Source organism: Ceratotherium simum, chromosome 16, assembly GCF_057802395.1.
Source record: "Ceratotherium simum simum isolate JZ-2026a chromosome 16, ASM5780239v1, whole genome shotgun sequence".
NCBI lineage: Eukaryota > Metazoa > Chordata > Mammalia > Perissodactyla > Rhinocerotidae > Ceratotherium > Ceratotherium simum.
The window spans coordinates 30,488,773-30,501,520 of NC_141915.1; the positions used below are offsets into that span (position 1 = coordinate 30,488,773).

The 12,748-nt window shown below is 51.3% G+C and overlaps 1 protein-coding gene across 3 annotated transcripts in view; it reads right to left on the reverse strand.

Moving 5' to 3' along the window:
• AKAP1 (A-kinase anchoring protein 1) overlaps nucleotides 1-12,163 on the reverse strand; it is a 30,651-nt gene extending 18,488 nt beyond the window's left edge. Inside the window, exon 1 of one of the 3 annotated variants that reach the window (XM_004434757.3) lies at nucleotides 12,050-12,163. The gene's annotated coding sequence lies outside the window, so the exon portion shown is untranslated. Of the gene's footprint in view, nucleotides 1-10,246; nucleotides 10,371-10,699; nucleotides 11,082-12,049 lie in introns of those variants that run through there. The other 2 variants (XM_087440939.1, XM_087440940.1) reach the window with 2 other exon arrangements.
• Nucleotides 12,164-12,748: the final 585 nt, after the last annotated feature.

The window sequence follows — 12,748 nt, forward strand, 5'->3', positions numbered from 1 at the left end:
CCAAGAGCCTAACAAGTCAGGGCTTGGGCCTGGTCAGGGAAGCCACATCCACTCTGTGTTCTGAATGGACTTTTACAGACCCTCTAAGTTGAAATTCAAACATTTCCATTATTCCAGGGTTATCTGTTCACACTGCCAAAGACTGTCCCGGGGTGCTCACCAACAGAAGGAGACTCAAGACACTGCCTCTCTACAGTGCCCAGCACATCAAGTCCTTGCTGAGGGGCTTTCCCCTTGAAGAAGGCCTTCCAAGGACAGGGAAAAGCTACATGATCCAGAACCTAAAGCCCCGCACTTGCTGTCACTGCATTCAGAGTAACAGTGGGCTGTGGGCCACACCAAGGGGCCCCCTCCCTCCTTCCCCCCATCCCCTCCCCCGAGTATGCTGGAGGAAGACCACAAACACAGAGGTCTTGGCAAGACCACAAGAGTGCCTCTTGGTTTATACAGGATGCATTTACCTAATTCCGCATCAAGTTGAGATTACGCACATACATTCAAATATGTTTACATTGCTGCAAGCAAGTTTGTGTCCACCAGAAGCTCACAATCCCAGTGGAAGAATCTCTGTGTGTGTGTCGCTCTCACACACACACACCTGCACCAAGCTGAGCCCAACTTCAGAAGTGGGCAGAGAGAACCCAAGGAAGGCTGTCTCCAAGAAGGGCAGAATTTTCTGAGGTTGCAATGGTGGGTTAAGGACATAAATTAAGGTTCTAAACCCAAGGTGCCTTTGCGGGTGGAAGAGGGCAGCAAGTCCCAGAGAAGAGGAGAACAAGTCCCGGGAGCCGAAGCCGAAGAGCTGGTAGGGGCCAGACAAAAGGAGTTTGACCTTTACTGTCAAGGCAACGGGAAGCAGAGTCGCAGCAGTTGCCACACGGCCAAAGCAGAGCAGGTCACAAGAGGCAAAGGTCTGGGTGATCCCCAAGTGGCGACTGCAGTCTGATATTGGCAGCCACTTAGTCACAGGCAGCTACTGAGCACTTGAAATGTGACCAGTGTGACTGAGGAACTGAATTTTAAACTTTAATGTTAATTTAAATTTAAGCAGCCACATACAGCTAGTGGCTACCTAGAAGACAGTGCAGTTCTAGAGGGTGTTCCCAGAAGACCTGAGGGAAACACAAGAGCTGGATAAATGCTACCATGGCCAACGCCTACCTTGCTGGGCAGTGTCTGGTCCTGCCACTGAGGGTGAAGGACGATGGTAAGCTGGGCCACTCAACCTCAGCAGCATGGCTGGGGCCCAGGAATCAGAGTGCTGGAGCCATGCCTCAGAGGTGTGTTGGTCTCAGCCCAGCCTGGTGTTCACAGGCTTGTGACCCTCATCCTTAGGGGGCCTGAGTGAGCCGTGACTTATGTTGGCACCCTATAGATTCCAAATTAGCTCACAGTGGGGCTGGGAGGTCCTTCCCAGGACTGTCCCCCACACCCTCCATTGTGACGGTCCCACAGAGCAGCCAGACCAGCCACACACCCCGTTCTGGGTAAACCCGCAGTCCAAAAGTCACAGGACACTTCCCAGCCCTCACTCCAGGAGGATGGAGGATTATCCCAGTAACATCATCTGCTCAGCGAAGCCTTCTCCAGCCAAAATGGAAACCCAGAGTCAGGTCCCAGGAGCTCCAGCTAAGAAGAGGCAGAAGTGAAAAATCCCATCTCTGGACATGGTCTCAAATTAAGAGCTCTTCTTCCTCCAGTTCAATTAAAAATTAAACTCACTCCCAGTTTGGAAAACTTGGTAAAACAGAGAACCAACCACACAAGGGTGAACGGCCCAGCCTCCCTCCTCCTCTGCTGACCAACCCCATGGCAGGTCCAGTCTCATTAGGCTTCAAGTGATAAAGGATAAAAACAGCACCTCCTGCAAAGGTCTTCCCATTGCTTTATTTAGCGGGTAGGAATGTGGTTTTAGAAAACTTTTTAACAACTACATCACATCCACCCTGCCCCTCATCCCCAGCTCTTGCTTTACAAGTGATTTCTGAGGATGATAAAGAGCAGGTGCCAGGAAAGTGGTCCCGGGTACACAGAGCCCCCACCCACCAACACAGAACACTCCACAAGACTGCCCGGAAGGTATGAAGCTGGGATCTGACAACGAGGTTACTTAAAAGCTAATAAAGATAATATATGCCTTCAAAAGGAATCAGAAAAGATGTCAGTGTGAGGCAAAGACCCTTCACATCACCGCCTCAGGTGGGCAAAGCAGAGGTAAGACACTGATTTTCCAAAAATCAGTGCAGACAGTGCAATATGACCAACTCCGAAATCACAAAGGCATAAGGTAATGTCTATTCAACAAATAGTTATTGGCACCTACAGAGTACAAAGCACAGTGGGACACAGAAATGAATCAGACAAATGCACTGTTCTCGAGGCACTTTCAAGTCTTTCCGTTTCTTTTAGGGCAAAACCCCCCAATGACTTCTTCTCCAGTGGGCCTGTTACTGCCATCCTCTGCCACTGACCAATTGAGAAGTCTGGTCCAAGAATCAGGCAAATGTCTTGGCTAGGGCGGGGGGTAAACAGGAATCAGCCTGCCCGTTTCCCCAGATTAGAACGTTCTAATGTCCTGGGGTGGGGGATGAGAGGATATTAGCCTGAATGCCAGCACTCTGGGAGCCAAGGGGGGTTGGGCTGCACCACTCAATATGCGGACTTTCATTCAGTACCCATTTTCACCACTACCTGGTGCCCAAATCCAGATCCTCTCTCATTTAAACTACTCCATAAAGTAAAGCCAGATCTTCTGCTGGCATGGTAGAAGGGATCTGGGGGCCTAGTCATCTTTGCCAACTTTCTACCAACCCTTCTGTCTTCAGCCACACACCCCCAACCCATGCCTTCAAAGGGGCCTGTCCTTGGGCATGAATCAGCTTGCTTCTTGTTGACTGCCCACCCTCGCACACTTTCTCAGCAAGCTGCTGGAAGATGGGCTCCACCAAGGCAAGGGAGTAAACCAAGAAAGGAGGGGGCACCGACCCAGGAAGCCACCCAAGAGAAGGGTGGAGAAAGGGAGAAGGAATTCCCAGGATGAAGGGGAAGCAGAGCCAGGGACAGGGTGCTTCCCAGGAGCACCACAGAACTGCTGAGTACCTGGAGTGTTTACAATGAGAGGAGTTTCCCACCAAGGACAGGAGCTCAACAGCATGGCCAGGGCCCAGGGAAGAGTCAGAGAACTGGTGAGAGAGACACAGAAAACTAAGCTAAAGAAACAAAGGACATTAACTGGGAGAGGAGAAGGGAGGGGGAGACAAGAAAGGAAACATGGAAAACTAAGAACTTCACAGCCATAAGCAATGTCTACAGCAACGTACACTCCGAATAGCAACTTGACCGCGTTGTGCTACCTCTACGCTGAGAGCATGAGGGGAGATTAAGCGTAGCACTGAGCCAAGCAGAAAAACAAATCAGATAACATTAAAAAGGAAAGAGAGGAGGAGTGTACTATTTAGAAATAAAGGTAAATGGCAGCAAGGACAGGGAATTGAAAGCAGCTGCCTCTAGAAGAGAAAGGATGGATGGGGAGCACTCAGGGCAAATGGCTATTCTTCCAAACCTTGTGCAGACTCAAAAGTCCAATCTTTCTACCAGCAATGCTCTGATAGAAAATACATACATTCTGAAGCTATATACAAGTAGCAATGGATGCTCTATTACCATACAGCTTTGTTTCTTGTTAACCATCATAATATATAAATATGTATTAGTGTCAACTCATCTATGTACAAATATGTAATGCTTTATTTTCCCATAATAATAGATGCCAATTTTGCTTCAGAGACCCCAACTGCCCTGCTGACATAATAGCAATAATCAAAAATGAATGTGCTTATTGATAGTTAGACCCTTTGGAGCCGAGGGATCTGGTCTCCCCACCCAATGCCAGCATCAGGTAGCAGGACCCCTCAGGGCTAGTCATTTAATAAAGACTTTAATACTCTACTCACTGTGAGCCAGGTTCCACTGGAGATGCTTCCTCAGGAAGCAAAGGTGGAGGGAGGGGTAGGGAGTCACATTTCAGATAACAGGATAGCAGAGAAGATTCAACAATCAAACATAATAAACCTGCAGCCTCTCTCCACGGATTCAGAGAACTGAGCCCTACTGAACCCTAAGCATCCCGCGTCAGTAATGAATTAACTATACTCCCTGTACATCCAGAATGGTACTCGTTGGGAGAGTTGAGAAACAGTCACTCGATCACCTTCTGTGTTCTGTAGTTTAGATGAAGAACCCAGGCTGAGAAAGGCTGGATAAAGCATGCTTGGGAGAGCGGGGAGCTTTAGATAGAACAGTCTGGGAACGCCTCTCCGAAGAGGGGGCAACAGAGCTGGAGCAGCCCTGCCAAGATCAGAGAGGACAGGGAAAGGAGAGGGGGAGAAAGTTCCAGGCAGGGAGAACGTGTGCCAAAGTCCTAAGGCAGGAACACTTGGCTGACTCAAGACACAGCAAGAAGAGGAGGCGAAGATGAGGTTGGAGGGCTGCTGCCAGAGAAATGGCTCCCAGCATCACTGGGCAGGAGCATTGCTGAAAGTCAAGAACCCAGAGGAACAGGTTCCCCGAACTTCCTCCAGAGAGGAGAACGGAGTTGTACAAAGAGCAAAGGGGCGGGAGTTTCCTAATTAATAAACAGAAGCTGATTCCAGAATCTATTCCAGAAACAGGATGCTTCTGTGGCTGGTAGCATGACAGGTACATACTGTGTAAGTACACAGGGACTCACTTTTTACTTGGTTTTCAGCAAACGCATTCGCCAGGAAGAGCTGGGTTTGCACCACACATTAGCCTTCGAGAGCCTCTGCCAGACCCTTACCCTCAGCTCCCACTCCCTCAAATGACTTTGTTTGGGTAAGGTGGTGTTGCCCCCAGGGGGGCAGATGGGGACACACACACAGCCCCACACAAGCCCTTACTGCTACTTTGAATCAGACTTTGCGAAAACAACCTCGCTCTCCAGCCAACATAAACCATAGGCAACAGAGGGCCTTATATGGCTCGAAGCTTTCTTAATCAGAAACAAATAGATGGGCTGGAGTTGGCAGCTCCAAGTTAGACGGAAGGAGGAACAAAAAAAAAAAAAGAGAAAAGAAAGGATGGCCGTGAGGAACAGAACTTGTTTGTCAAACTCCTTTTTCATATCTCTTCAGCCTCAGTGGCTCCCCACTAAGAATTCCTACTGAGGGGCACGGCTTTGCCTCCTCTCATGTTTCTATTTTGGTTTAAGCAAAAGGACTCCAGTAATCAGGCTGCCAGCAGATCCACAGTTGTACAGGGTTTTTAGTGTTCGTTTAGTGGCCTGCCCTTAGGTTGGGCAACTTCCCATGAAAACGGGATTATGTGATTTCCTGCGATTGGCTGCTGAGGCACAAGGGGTCCTCATTCCCCTGGGCAGCAGTTCTGAACTAGGGAGTTCCCAGCTCACTGGGCTCCCTCGGTCACATGCCTGCCTGGCCCAGGAGGCGGAGTTGGGCCCCTGCCACAGATCCGCAATAGAAAAGGCAGCCCCAGAGACCTGTTAAGGAGCCACCTCCCACACATACACACCCTATGACAGTTTCTAGGGTGGCTTTTTTCTCCTTCCTCTCCTGATTTGGAGGCAGCAGCAGTGTTGGCACCAGGACCTGCCCAGTACACTGAAGCCACATGCACTCGGCCCTCCTAAAGGATGCCACCTGCTAAAAATAGCACAGCAGCACATTCTTGGCCGGGTGGGCCTCACCAAAGTCAGAGGACAAAGCAAAGAGGCTATTCTCAGCACAGCTGTTTCTCACCAGAGACAGAGCTTAGGGCACACCAGAGTGCAGGCCTCCTTCCAAGGCAGCTCAGAGCAAGTCCCTCCTGCTCCTTTCTCTTTGGAGGGACAGGAAGGAGGTGCAAGAAGAGGATCTAGAGAAGACTGTACTGGCTTTCAGACGGCTGTCCCAGGCCAAGGCCGGAGGAGAAGGGGTGGGATGGTAGTGCAGCATGCGGCTGAGGACTGGGACTGAGCAGATCGTGTTTCCTCCTTCAACAGGGACCAAGCTACTCCCGGGTGACAACCTGTTGAGGGCCAGGGGATGGTCTCGTGACCTCCATGGGAGGTCTGACAGGCCACATTATTATTAGCTGGGGAATGAGTTAGTTCAAGGTTGTCTTTTCAACCAGGCGATTGAGCTAAACCCTAGTCTTCAGAGCAGTTTTCCAGGCCCTAAGGCACAGCTACTAGTCTAGGAGGCTGTCTTAGTCATGGTCATTATTTGTGTAGCTCCAAGACACTGAATGGTTGCATAATTCTGATGATAAAACATGGCTTTGGAAAGACAAGGGCGTTAAAGAGTAGGATCCGGAGCTTCAGTTTCCTGGAAAATGAAAATGTTCTATAAAATGGGTACAAATACCTCCCTCATAGGGCTGAAATGAGGCTGAAATGACTCAAAACACCTAATAGTCTGACTCAGTTTGTGGGACAAATGATTTTAATCTTTTAAAAACCCAGTTTCATTTTCTGGATGAGGATGGAGGGACAATGGGGCCGTAAATACGAAACGGTCTCTGAGCATTGAGCTGGAGATAGAACCTCGATCTAGGTCCAAGGCCGGTCCAGCCTTCACTGTCTCCTGGGATCAGCTGACTTCCTCAGGGCCTCAGTTTCCTCATACAAGCTAGAAATACTTAATCTCATAGGGTTGAGAGAATAAGAAAGAGAATAGTTTGAAAAGAACCCTCCTAAGATGCCAGGTATACAGTAGATGCTCACTAAGTGTCTGTTACGCATCTTATGCTATCTGGCTCCAAGAAAAGAGAGATCTCACATTATATGTCAAAGCACAGTCTAGCAGAGTTCAAACTCAGCATGCTCAGGACGAAACGAGGGGGCATCTGGAAATAAAGCTCGCTCCCCAGAGCTAGCCCCACACCAACACTTCAGGAGCCCCACTGTGGCCCATCTCTCCTCAGTGCCTTCTGGAAAAATGGACTGGAGGGTCAGGATAAAAATGACACTAGTGGGGCCAGCCCCGTGGCGTAGTGGTTAAAGTTTGGCACTCTCAGCTTTGGTGGCCTAGGTTCACGGGTTCAGATGCCGGACACAGACCTACACCACTCGTTAGCCATGCTGTGGTGGTGACCCACATACAAAATAGAGGAAGATTGCTACAGATGTTGGCTCAGGGCTAATCTTCCTCAGCAAAAAAAAAAAAAAAAAAAAAAAAAAAAGCCACTAGTTTGTAAGGGGTCTGCAAGTGGTTTAGCAGCAGGCCCACACTGGGATCCCGCAGGAAGTCATCAGGTGGGTGAAGGACCAAGCAGCAGGTGTGCTGATATCTGAAGACCAAGGATTGTGAGTGCAAGCCTTGGAGAACCAGCAAGGACCTTTATGATAATAAACAGGCTCTCAAACCAAAACAGCTTCCTAAGGGCTTAGTATCTGGCCCTTGCGCCTCATGCTTCCATCCCCAGACCCCTCACTAGGCTCCTCTCTCAAACTGTTTCATAATTGATCATTGCCCTCCCACCTGGCAGGCTGGAACTTATTCTTAACATGCCATGGAGAGAGCTGATACGTAACTAATTTGTCACCAAAGCGGTTGGGTCTGTGGACTATGGAAGACTAAGCCCAAACATACGGAGCTTTATAAGGTAAGGCAGCTTTTAGAGTCGGGCAAAGAACTAAGACCAGCACTGTCCTATAGAACTTTCTGTGATGATGAAAATGTTCTAGCCCTGCACTGTCCAGTACTGCAGCCACCGGCCACATGAGGACACTGAGCACTTGAAACATGACCAATGTCACTGAAGAACTGATTTTCAAATTTCATTTAATGCTTAAAAAAGTTTAACTAGCCACACACGACTAGTAGCTACCCTATAGGACAAGGCAGCTCTAGACCCTCTCTCCTAAGCATTGATTTAGGAGACTAGAGATATCTTAAAAATTAAAAATATTTAGCACAGTAGTACCTTAGAGCTAAGAGAACTTGAGATGCACTTGAAACAGTGGGTTGAGTTTTTTTAGTCTTGAGAGCCCAAACACACCTCTCCCTCCCAAGACACAACCCTGTAGGCAACTCCATCTTCCCGCAGCCCCAGGCACTTCAGTCTAACTCCAGGGCTCCCAGGAGCATAATCTGAACACCTTTGATGCTGACCAACCCTCTTTTTCAGCTAAAGAAACTGAGACCCCCAGGGGCCCAAAAGACCTGCCTAGAACCACAGCCAGGTTTCAGCCCTCATCCCCCAATCCAGGGCTCTCACCAGCTAAACCCAGCAGTAAAACAAGCCTCCTCAGCCCTCAGCGCTGTGTACCTTTACTTCTAGAACTCACCGGGGACCCTGCTTTGTTCCTAAGTGCATGGGCCTCAGTGACACCCTGCTAAGTGAAGGCAGCCAGCCAGTATTACCAGATAGGAACAGAATGTTTACTGTCAACTGCTGCAAACTATCAACTGAGCTGTAGAAACGTCCACATGGCAGGGACCTGGACAGAACTAAGATCATTCAGTAGAACCATCTCAGTAGGAGGAAAAGAAAGTTAAGGACACCTTGAAAGCTACTTATTACTGAAAGCCAGTCCTCCAAATGCTGAAGGATAACACACACTCCTTCACTGCAACAATCAGCTTAGAAAGATGAGGAGAAAAACCCATGAATTTGACCTCCTTGGTCAAAAGCCTCCCAGAGGATCTAGTTTAAGTCCAAACCCACACCTGTCAGTCTCTCTACCCCTCAATTTGTATTTTCATTAGCCACTGAAACAATCCTGATGACCCGCACCTTCACCCTCCTCCTCAACTGTACTCAGAGGTGTGAGGATTAAAGGATTAGGGACACGTTTGCTTGTAACTCATCTAGCACAGTAACTGTCAAGGAAAAGGCATCCTCTAAACTTCAGTTCCCACATCCCCGCCAGCTACTTCTCCAGCCAGACTGTCCTACTCAGAACATTGTCACTGACATGTTTTCCACAGTTTCCAAGTTTAAAACTAGGTACTAGGGCCAGCAGGTTTGCCCAGCGGAGTGCCACATACAGTGGGTACTTAATGCTGAATGATCACAAAGGTGAAACCCATGTGAGGCATTACACCAGAAAGGGATGTGGAAGAAACAGAACTTGCCTTAAGAAGCAAGGTTTCGGATTAAAATACATCCCGCGTAAATTAGAAATGCAAACAGTATGAGATTATTCCAGTGGGACAAGAGGCCCACAGGACCCACCACCTCCCCAGAGCAGAGGAAAACTCCTCAGAATGGCAAGCTGAAAGTATTAACACAAAACTGTCAACTGCCCCACAACAGCACAGACCAACCTGCACTCACAGGGAAGATTAGGAAGGAGCGGCCTGGGTAGAATGGGCTGGAAGGCAGCAGCTCGTCAAGGACATGGGGTGCACAGTCCCCCAGGCCCTGAAACGTGCATTCCATCAGGTCATGTTGTTGCAGGCTAGAGCCAGGAGGCTGGCTGGCAAAGTGTGGGGAAACCAATTTGTTTTCCTTTTCCTTTCAACCAAGTTTCCTGGTCAGAGGCTGGAGGGGAGGGGAACTTCTAATAAAATTCAAATCACTCTAGTGATTCAAGAGAAAATGTTAGTCTCAGAATTCTTTAGGAGGAAAAGCAACAATGCTTGAGCACTATCATGTACCAGGCATAGCGCCAAGTCTCACAAACACTGTATTATCTCAATATGTCTTTGGGATGAGGAGAGAGAACACCGCAAAGGGTAAAATTCACCTTCACCACAAACGACGGCTATGAGTTGGCTGGGTCCAAAGCCAAGAATAATTTGGGTTACCAGGTAGAGCAAAACAAATTGCTTTAAAATATTGATGCTCAGCAACCTTACACTGGAGACACATCCACTTGGCACCTGAGCAGGCCACTTACATCAGACACCTTCACTGTCATGCTGCAGTGGCCAGGTGTGAATGTATTTCCTAGAAACAGCTGGGAGGAGGAACTGACATTCATACAAAGGGCTCCAGCTAGACACAAATCCATTCACAGGCTTGGATAAGATCAGTTACCTGCAAATTCTGGGCCATCACCTAACAATACACGTGACAATACAGCCTATTTCATCCAGGTAGGCACTGAAACTTCTGTGATTTGCATACCTGTAGGATCTAGAGGACCTCCCCTAGCCCTGGGCCATACTTCATCTGAGAATATACCCAGCAATTATTACCCAGAACCCACAAAACTAGTAAAGTGGTGAAAGAGCAAAGGTTCAACACAAGTCCAAAAGCTCCCAAAACAAAACTTAACTTGTTTCCAGTGCTCAGAAAGTCTTAAATAATCAGCAGGTGAACCACTTGAGAGCCAAGAACAGAGGAATCTGACAAATGTTCAAATGATGCTGCTCTCTCTTCATTTCAAAGATGCTCTGTACCTTTAAGAGCAAAAGAGATGGATGTTGCTTACTAAGATTCCAAGCTTTGTTTTCTAAATAGTTAAAAAAAAAAAAAACCCACTAATTTGGGGAAGACTTAGTTACAAGAGCACAATAAAGTTACTAGTTGCCAGAATTACTAGCTTTTTGTGGACGGTGTTCCTTCATCAGTAATTGTGAGCAACCAACAGATTATGATGCACCACGGGTCCAGAAGCCCATATCTCCCTGCAGGAAATAAATTTAAACACCAAGAAGCCCGCTGCAGCCTTACTTCAGTAAGGGCAAGATGGCTTGTTTAACCTAATTGCCGTGCCCATACACCCTACCTGGCTTGAGAGGCCTCCCCTCACACCTGGAGCGAAGTCCACCGGCTTTGTGTTAGCGGCGGCCGGGGAGCAGGAAGGCGCCCGCCAACCTGGGCGTCTCCGCCGGAGAGGAAGATCGCGAAATACCCGGCACTTCCAAGCTGTCTCGGGTCAGGTCGGCACCGCCCACCACCAACAGCTCCTTTCCTTCCTTAAGCCTCCCTTGGAAGGGAAACGGAAGGAACCGTATGCCAGGGCACAAAATAGTTGAACTGGCGAAAGCCCGCCCCCGAAGCGTCCAGACTACAGCCTCTCCAAGCATAATTTTGACCCTAACCCCGAAACTAGGGTGGTCCCTCCAGACCGCCGGCCGGCTGGGGGCGGTGTGCAGGCGGAGCGCGACATGTGACCCACGCGCCCCGGGGCATGAAGTCAGCGGGCGCACCGGGCAGGACGGCCCCGCCTCTCCGGACACCCTTTAAGGGGCTGCAAATGCTTATCCTCTCGAGACACCAAGTCTTTGACCTCGGGACCCTAATTAGGTTCAAGCGGTCCCTCTGCCCAAAACAGGGTTCCAATCACAACCGGTCTCCTAGCCTATCCTCCCGGGTCCGCAAACCAAGCCCTTTCTCCTGGTTCGCCGCACTGAACTCCCAGGGGCTGAGCTACCTGCTCGGGTGGGCGACCGCCAGGCCTAGGTGGGGAGCAAGCCAGGGCGAGCTAAAGGGGCCCAGAAGTCGGGGAGGTTCCTGAAGTGACCAATTCAACTCCAACCCCTCAGGACGGGGAAACGAGTGCCCGCGGGCCTTAGGGGACCTCCTCGCCCTTCTGAGCACCAGGCCCTGCCCAGAGCCCGCCCCCGCCGCCGCCGCTCCCGGCTAAGACTGGGTACACACGACCTTTGAAAAGTAAACGCGTGTGGGCTTGGGCGACCTTGGGTGGGACGCGCTCAGGTCTGTCTCACCGGAGGGCGTGCGCGCTCCGGGAAAGTTAAGCCGAAGACCGGTCCCCGGGGCGTCGCGTCCTCGCCCCTCGCCCCCGAGGATGATGACGCGCGTGGGGGGCAGAGCGCGGCTGCAGAGCGCGCCCCCCAGCCACGCACACGCGACCTGTCAGCAGGAGCCCGCGGGCAGACAACCCTGGCAGGGGAGGACGAGGGGGCGCGCAGAACGACGAAAGGGAAAGAAGGGCCTGCTTGACAGCAGGCGACGGGCCGGAGACCCTCTGCACGCGCTCGGCGTCCGGAGCCTCCGGTCCCCGGGACACCAGGAGCGCGCGTCGCACCCCGCACCTGCAGACTCGGCTCCCCATCACCCCGACGGCGTCGCCCTCAGGGCCCCAGCAGGTGGTCCCGAGGCGGCCCCAACTTACCAGCTCCTCGGCGACCGCCGGGATGCAGAGTCCTGGCGCCGCCGCCCCCCGCCTGCCGCCTCGGCCCCGCGGCCCGGCCCCGCAGAGCTGCGCCCCGGCCGCTCCCCCACGTGCTCGCCCAGGCCGGTGGAACACAGAGACATTAAATACTGAGGACGCGCAGCGACGTGCCCGCGGCGCGACGCAAGGCCCCGCCCCCCGCCCTCGCGCCCCCGCGCCCGCTCGGCTCACCTGCGCGTGCGCGCCGCCGGCCGTTCCCGCCCAGGCCTCTCCCAGCTGCGCCAGAGGGGGCGCGGTCAGGAGGGCTCAGCCAACATCCCGCCGCCGCCGCCCACAGTCGGGTCCTGCTCGTGCTCTCGCGAGATGTGCTGTAATCTCGGCGGAGCTCGGGAGAGGGGCCTGGCCGGAGCTTTCAGAACCCCGGGAACCTCGAAGTTCTGGCCCCCCGGTCCCAGCGCGGGTTCTCCCGCCTCGGCTCTGGGCGATCTCGAGCGGTCAGTTAGACCATCTGCCTGCCTCGTCATGGAGAGCCCCCTGAAAAAGGCCAAGGGGCCGGTGAGGGGCAGGGCTCCCTTTGCTTCCCTGCAACTGTCATTACATTGTATGCATAATCAGGTGGCCATTAATAATTGCTCAATAATAACCGCGTAATGGGAGTACTTGCCACCACTTAAATGCAAGGTGCTTGCCCATTTTCAC